Source organism: Schistocerca piceifrons, chromosome 2 (assembly GCF_021461385.2).
Source record: "Schistocerca piceifrons isolate TAMUIC-IGC-003096 chromosome 2, iqSchPice1.1, whole genome shotgun sequence".
NCBI classification, from domain to species: domain Eukaryota; kingdom Metazoa; phylum Arthropoda; class Insecta; order Orthoptera; family Acrididae; genus Schistocerca; species Schistocerca piceifrons.
Window position 1 is genome coordinate 77,842,471 of NC_060139.1, and position 8,725 is coordinate 77,851,195.

An 8,725-nucleotide genomic window follows, 5' to 3' on the forward strand; every position below is an offset into this window, starting at 1 on the left:
AAGTAGAGAGGATATAAAATGTACACTGGCAATGGCAAGGAAATCGTTTCTGAAGAAGAGAAATTTGTTAACATCGAGTATAGATTTAAGTGTCAGGAAGTCGTTTCTGAAAGTATTTGTATGGAGTGTAGCCATGTACGGAAGTGAAACATGGACGATAACTAGTTTGGACAAGAAGAGAATAGAAGCTTTCGAAATGTGGTGCTACAGAAGAATGCTGAAGATAAGGTGCGTAGATCACGTAACTAATGAGGAGGTATTGAATAGGATTGGGGAGAAGAGAAGTTTGTGGCACAACTTGACTAGAAGAAGGGATCGGTTGGTAGGACATGTTTTGAGGCATCAAGGGATCACCAATTTAGTATTGGAGGGCAGGGTGGAGGGTAAAAATCGTAGAGGGAGACCAAGAGATGAATACACTAAGCTGATTCAGAAGGACGTAGGTTGCAGTAGGTACTGGGAGATGAAGAAGCTTGCACAGGATAGAGTAGCATGGAGAGCTGCATCAAACCAGTCTCATGACTGAAGACCACAACAACAACAACATAAACGATCTGGTTGAAGGTATTGACAGCGGCATTAGACTGTTTGCCGATGATCTGTAGTCTACAGGAAAGTAGTATCCCACGAAAGTTGTGAACAAATCAATGTGGATTTGCAGAAAATAAATGCGTGGTGTAGTGACTGGCGGTTATCTCTCAATATTAGTAAGGGTACCATACTGCGCATAACAAGGCGAAAATCCCCATTAATGTACGAGTACAAAATAAATGCCCAGTATTTGGAAGTAGTAACATCCGTCAAGTATCTGAGTATGACTATTCGAAATGATCTCAAATGGAATGATCAGATTACACAAGTAACGGGTAATGCGAACTCTAGATTGCCGTTTATTGGTAGAATCCTGAAGCGAAGTAGTCCTTCAACAAAGGAAATAGCTTACAATACCTTAGTTCGTCCAGTATTAGAGTATTGTTCGTCTGTATGAGACGCTTACCAGTTGGGTCTTATTCAAGAGATTGAGAAGGTCCAAAGAAGAGCCGCAAGATTCGTGACTGGTACATTTAGCCATCGCGTGAGCGTTACAACTCTCATAGAAAGTTTGAAGTGGGACACAATTCCAGATAGACGGCGCTCTAAACGGAAGGGGCTGCTCACTAAATTCGGAAATCCGATCTTCACCGAGGATGTAGAGCATATATTATTACCACCAACTTCCAAATCGCGCAATGATCAGCATTCAAAGATAGGGGAAATTAGAGCTCGTACTGAGGCGTTCAGAGAATTGTTTTTCCCCCGCACGATCCGCGAGTGGAACCCAAGGGGGGAAATATGACTGGCGCGAATTGTGCCTTTCACACACCGCTTGGTGGCTAGCGGAGTATATATGTATATGTAGACATAGATGTAGACTTTGTTGTCACCTCGGTGCAATCATCACTCAACCAGTAAGAGGGTGACCGATAGCGCAACGCATGTCTGATCTGTCTTTCACTATAAGAATTTTGACGAAAGGTGACTTCAAGATTGGGTAAATTAGCTGACAAACCCTCAGGGCCTGAGATGACGTGGTCCTTGTAAAACGGGACACGAATTATCCCCGAATCAACTGGTACAACTATCAGCCTGTAGATACAAGAGAGTATGCTTTCTATTAACGGCTTGAGCCAACGTAACGTCAACCTTCCTCCTGACCAACACATCTACGAAAGGAAGGCAGCCAACCTTTTCCACTGCCATAGCCAACCGACTATTCGGACGTATTGATTTCAGATATTCTAAAAAGTTATTCAAATTCTCACTACCATGAGCCAAACAACAAAAATATCAGCTTTATAACTGAAACAGCAACCACCCACAAGTATGGTTTATGAAGGTTTATTTGAACCAAACCAGTTCCGAATTTGTTACAACTTCATCTTCAGATGGTTGTTGCTGTGATTCAACGGAGAATGGTGTGGTGTAAAATCTGAACAGCACTACATAGTCCACGTCGACAAATTTTTCAATTTTAAAATTCATAAAAACAACATTTAGCAGTTTCGTCACTCAGAATGATACAGCACATATCTTTTCACCACATTTCACCTTTTACTGCGTTTAAAATCTTTTCTTGAATATTTTAATAGAGCCCAAAAGAACTAAATCTCTGGTAAATGTTATCAAATTCTGAATAAAAAGATTTCTATTTATCGTAGTGCAGAATACCAATTACGAATACAAAACAAGCCCAAGCAAGAAAACAAGGAAAACTCTGACAACCATTTGAAGATGGATTTGTGAGAAATCCGAAACCGGTTATGGTTTGATTAACATAAACATTGTAAACCTTACTTGTGGCTAGTTTCTGTTTCAGTTATAAACCTTATAGTATTACAGCCACAGTTCACAAAATGCCAATTTTCGACAAGATTGCGAAAAAAACCATCGTCTACAAGCCTGAAAAACAAGCAGGTTTCAGTGCCGCCGTCTCCAAAGCAATGTGATAGGCGCTTCTCCTTGGTGAACGGTACATCGGTAAAAAGATAACATGTAATTTGTAAAGCTGTTTGCAGTTCTCGTCTGAACTGTCCACAGTTACTGTTCACTCAAATCTGCAATTCATTTAATATCGCACAGTTCTTCTTATGGAGTAGCCGCGACTGTGTAAGTCCATTTTGTAAAATGAAGAAACAGCACAACAATCGCTTAAGTAACTGTTTCTTCATTTTATTAATTGAATATTCATAGGTTGGTGCGTAAGTTCGTAGCGTTTTTCCAGAAGTGTAATGAACGTAACAGATACACATAACAGAGGTTTTAGTCATCAATAATAGATTGTCTTTCGCTATTTATAACAGTCTGCCAATGCTGAAGTAACGTTTCGATCCCACGTTTGAGTTACGTTCGGAGCGCATTATCATCCAGAAAGGTAGCTGCTTAAAGATTGACCGACTGAGAAAGGAAAAGCTGAAAATTTGAGGTCGCAAGATCAGGTGAACAAAATGGGTGTGGAGTAACTTCCCAACCCAACAATAACGAGCGGTCATTATCGTGTAGTAGCATCACCTCACGCAGTCTTCTTCGTCGTTGAAACTTCCTGGCAGATTAAAACTGTGTGCCCGACCGAGACTCGAACTCGGGACCTTTGCCTTTCGCGGGCAAGTGCTCTACCAACTGAGCTACCGAAGCACGACTCACGCCCGGTACACACAGCTTTACTTCTGCCAGTACCTCGTCTCCTAGGCAAAGGTCCCGAGTTCGAGTCTCGGTCGGGCACACAGTTTTAATCTGCCAGGAAGTTTCATATCAGCGCACACTCCGCTGCAGAGTGAAAATCTCATTCTGGAAATTCTTCGTCGTTGTTCTTGGATTGCGCCTGGATGACTTCTCAGTTGTTGACAATAAATGTCAACAGTGATGATTACAGCTCGGGGAAGTAATTCGTAGTACACCATATCGTCGCTTTTCCACCAGATGCATGACATCTGTTTTGTGGGTGACCACAAGTCTTTGTGCCCGTCTGGCTAGCCGCGCGGTCTCACGCGCTGCTTCCCGAGCGGGAAGGCGTGCCGGTCCCCGGCACGAATCCGTCCAGCGGATTAGTGTCGAGGTCTGGTGTGCCGGCCAGCCTGTGAATGGTTTTTAAGGCGGTTGTCCATCTGCCTCGACGAATGCGGGCTGGTTCCCTTTATTCCGCCTCAGTTACACTATGTCGGTGATTGCTGCGCAAACACTTTCTCCGCGTACGCGTTCACCATAATTACTCTACCACGCACACATTGGGGTTACGCTCGTATGGTATGAGACGTTCCCGGGGGGAGGGGGGGGGGGGCGAAGTGCGCAATAACTCTGGGTTCAGTGTGGGGCGGCGGTGAGGTGGGTGGACTGCTGTGGCCTGTTGTGTGGTTGTGAACCACTGAGGGCTATGGCGGGACGAAGCCTCTCCGTCGTTTCTAGGTCCGCGGTGCAATACACACACATACATAGACACAAACAGGTCTTTGTTCTGGAGTTTTTGATTTTTTTTTGGGCTAAACCGTTCCTTTCTTTTTCTTAGTTAGCAGAAAGAGACCGTTTCTCGTAACGATACAGGATATGAATGGTCGGTGTTGTTTACAGACCAATTGATGACGAGCATGCAGAAATGTCCATATGGCCACTGCAGATTTTTGTGGTTTTGGCTTAGAGCATGCAGTAGCCATACACCCGATTTTTTACTCTTTGCCATTGCATACAAATGTCGCATGAGGGTGGAATGATCACAGTTCATCACATGTGCCAGTTCTCTTGTACACTGACTTGGATCATTGTGGGTTAAAGCGTTTAAACAATCATCATCAAACCCCGTAGGTCTTCCTGAACGTGGAGAGTCAATAATGTCAAACCGATCGTCCTTAAAACCTGCCCTGTCCAGTGGCATTATCCCCAAAGTCCCATTACCTCTCCTTAATAAGCTAACATAAACCTCTAATCTTGAATAAACAACATGAACGATAGAATTAAAAATTTTTCACTCTTCAGCGGAGTATGGGATGGTGTGAAACTTTCTGGCAGATTAAAAGCGTGTGTCGTGCCTAGATTCGAACTCGGGACCTTTGTTTTTTATGAGCAAGTGCTCTACCAACTGGGAGCTATTCAAGCACAACTCACACCCTATCCTGACAGCTTTACTTCCGCCAGTACCTCGTCTCCTATCTTCTGAACTTGACAGAAGCTTTCCTACGATCCTTGGAAGACTAGCACTCCTGGAAGAAAGGCGCAGTCCGTAGAGCACTTACCCTCTGAAAGCAAAAGTCCTTCGTTCAAGACTCCGTCCGGTACACAGTTTTAATCTGCCAGGAAGTTTCATATCAGCGCACTCGCCGCTGCAGAGTGGAAACATTCATTTTGGAAATGCCCCCAGGCTGTGCCTAAGCCACGTCTCAGGGATATCCTTTCTCCCGGTAGAACACTCCCGCGAAAACCAAAGGTGCCGAATTCGAGACTCCGTCCGGTACAAAGTTTTACTTTGCCAAGGAGTTTCAACATGAACAACAATTCTTTAGAGAACCTTTCTCGATATACGAACCATTCAGAGCTGTTCCTGAGAGGCAACGCAATGTTACCGGTTGAGATCTATGAGACTGTGCCATTCCGAATCGCACCTGAGTTGAACATAGCGGCATTCAGATCTTCTTCGAGCTGATTAAGCAGATTAAAGAAGTCATACAATATATAAAGTCGCAAACCAATGAAATTTACTTCAGATAAAAGCGTAGAGGAGGTGCTATTGACTCATAGCTGACATGAAGATTGCTCTTATCCTTACATCTGCTGTATCTAACGCTGATCAGTCACATTTCGTGAAAGAACTATGAGCAAACCACATTTCACCATTTCGAGACGAAAAAAGACAGAGGGTTTTGTGCAATCGATTAATGTTACGACACATTCATACATAGCAATGACAGTTACAGATATGAATGGATTACTGTTTCTGCGGCTTTGTATCTTACTTCAGGGACCTCAAAGCGTATTGAGACCAAAAATTTAAAAAAAGGTCTGTTCAGTGGCAAAAATGTTATAACCGACCTATCAAAATCTTGAACTGTAGGAAAGACAAATTTTTGACATTTCATTGGGAACGTTTGGAAATGAGCGTATGGTATCGTTGGCCGGAAGGCCGCATCCGGGTAAGTTCGGCCGCCAAGTGCAAATCTTATTTCATTCGACGCCACATTGGGCGACTTGCGCGCCGGTGACGAGGATGAAAACATGATGAGGACACCACAACAACCAGTCCCCACGGTCCGCACTGCTCCCCCCGTCGGGGGTTCGAGTCCTTCCTCAGGCTTGGGTGTCTGTGTAGTCCATAGCGTAAGTTTGTATAAGTCAGATTAAGTAGTGTGTAAGCTTAGGGACCGAAGACCTAAGCAGTTTGGTCCCATAAGATCTTATCAAAAATTAATTAAGAGCTCCCCAGACCATCACGCCTGGTTGTCGAGCCATGCGGCGGGCGACGGTCACGTTCATATCCCACCATTGTCCGGGCGTCTCCAGACAAGTCTTCGACCTGGAATCTCACTGACTGAAGTAGAATTGTGATGAGTTCCGCTTCGAACTGAGGCCCAATAAGACGTGTGTGGAGAGGCAGCGGTGGGATACTAAACAGACTGATGCTGACCTACTGCCCAATACCCGGGAGTGATGGTCCCGAGTGACATTTCAACGTATAGCAGGGACCCCGTACAGCACAGCAGAACGTAAACAACATTCTAGCCTTGTTTTGTTGCCCTCAGTAAGAAGCCATTCTGGCCTTACATTTCAGCAAGATAATGCCCACCCGCAAACGGCGAGAGACTCTAGGGCTTGTCTTCGTGCTTGCCAAACCCTCCTTTGGCCAGCAAGATCGCCGAATATCTCCCCAATTGAGTACGTTTGGAGTATTATGGACAGGGCTCTCCAACAAGGCCGATATTTTGACATCTAACTTGCAGTTGGACAGAATTTGGCACGACATCCCTCAGGAGAACATCTAGAAACTGTCAATCAATGCCAAGTCTAATAAGTGCTTGAATACAGACCAGAGATGGACCCACTAGTTACTGACTTGCTGAGTTTGCGAAGCTCTTTGTCTTGAATAAATCATCCAATTTTTTAGAAATTGTAATCTTTTGTTTTTTTGTACATGTACATCACATCTACCGATACCCGTTCTATTTGAATAATTTCTTCGTGGTGAGTGTCCTCTTTTTTAGTGTATTCTTGTATCGGTACAGTTCTGATGTTCTGGATTTTCTGATTCACATAAATAACTAATAAATGAAAGACTGACAATTAAGGAACAGAAAAACAGTAACAGTTTGGTGTAAGTCACATTAGATGTATTCAGCGATCTCTATGGATGGTCACAAGTCGTATTTGTGCACCAGGTTCTATAGCTTGTTTATCAGCTGCGACAAATAACATATCTGCAGTTGGAGTAGTAAAACGTGATCTCTCAGTTAGCACCTGTTCGTCGTGACAAGTACTTTCTAGATGGCCCCAGCTCAGAGGATAATCATATTACAAACAAATACTGCTTATTCGTCTGTTGGATTTTCTGCTTTCACATTGGCCGTGCCTGCAGATAAATTTATTGCTGTAACGTCCGCCTAGCATCCAAAGCACTGCTCCTTCGTAAAGACCCAAACACATTTCAACATATTTGGGTCATCGACAGTGGGTTTTCTTTGTTCACCTCTGTGTTATGTGGACGTGTTTTAAGTAATAACTAGTCTATGACAATTAGACCTAAATGCAGTCTTGGCTTCTTGTTGTCCTTAGTTTAAATTTATATTGCAGGGTGTTCCGGCAAAGTGAAAAATGTTTTTCTCTAACGAAGTTTTGCAAAATATGAGTAGCATTTCTGTGTGGTTCTCAATAACTCATGGCAACGCGGATGAAAAAGGATTTACTAAAACGCAAATAAAGAGGCGTGAAATATTTTCACACGAAAAAATTATCTTTGATATGAAGTGATGTGTCAGCTCGCCAACCAAATTCACATTAACAGCACTTAGTTGCAGATGACAAGCTACCAGTCTCTATAACGTGCAGAGAATCCTGCATAACCCTATAACGTAAACTTAGGGTACGGTAGTGAATGACAAGAAAAAAAAACTTTTTAGCCATAATTTTCGTAGCTTAGTTATCACTTGAAACAAGTTCGCATATCACCCAATGAACAAAGGAAATCCACTGACGAGGGCACATACGTGCTGCTACACATATGGATCTATATGAAGAAATGTTTTGCGTAATTGGTAGGCCTTATTTCCAATAAATACTGCTTAGCCTTCATCGTGCAGCTGACTCAAAACCTTTATATCAGTAGAGTCACTGATTTTACATCGTGGCATGTTGCGCGATGCTCATACGGTTAACAGATGAGCTAAACATCGTTTAATTCCGTGCGACTGCATTGTTACGTAGCTATCAGCAGTCGAAAGCATTACTTACAAGAAAACGTACAGCGAGACAGGAGACACGTCTCGGCACAATCTGCGACTAACTACCAGGAGACACGTCTCGGCACAATCTGCGACTAACTACCAGGAGACACGTCTCGGCACAATCTGCGACTAACTACCATCATGGCCGTAATCGCAGCGTATATACCTGCTACTTTCGACGCGGAGAGGCTTTGACGTCACCTTGTAGCGCGAAACCCATTACCACGCTATTCTCCTCGCTTCGCTGCCGACGTGCTCTCAGTACCTGAAAGTCAAGGTCACTTCGAGCTGTTCACAGCTCTTTAGCAGTGTTCTACCACTCGACACCCAAAACAGTTTCCTCGCTGCTGGCTCTTTCAAAGAAGCGTGAGTGTGTCAGTCGAATAGAAATGTTTGAAGAGGGTACAGCCATCGGCACGCTAGAGGAGCCAGCTAACGTTGACGTACACACAGACCTGATATTTACCGTGACGAGACACAGTATCGTTGGTTCACGGCACGAGCTGGTGAAAGTCATTTGCAGTCTCATCACACTCCAGCAGCAGTTGTCTGCTTCATTTGGCTTCCAAACAATATACTGAGATGACAATAGTTTTGGAATACATGTTAATATCGTGTCGGACCTCCTTTATCCTGACATACTGCAGCAGCTCAATACGGCATGGACTCAACAAGTCCTTGGAAGACCCTTCAGAAACACTGAGACGTGTTACTTCTATAGCCGCCCATAATTGCGAAAGTATTGCTGGGGCAGGATGAGCCGACCCCTC

The 8,725-nt window shown here is 43.8% G+C and overlaps 1 protein-coding gene across 1 annotated transcript in view; it reads right to left on the minus strand.

Moving 5' to 3' along the window:
• Positions 1-8,071, minus strand: part of LOC124777519 (serpin B6-like) — a 90,680-nt gene extending 82,609 nt beyond the window's left edge. Inside the window, exon 1 of the mRNA XM_047252965.1 lies at positions 7,963-8,071. The gene's annotated coding sequence lies outside the window, so the exon portion shown is untranslated. The remainder of the gene's footprint in view (positions 1-7,962) is intronic.
• Between the last annotated feature and the right edge of the window lie 654 nt (positions 8,072-8,725).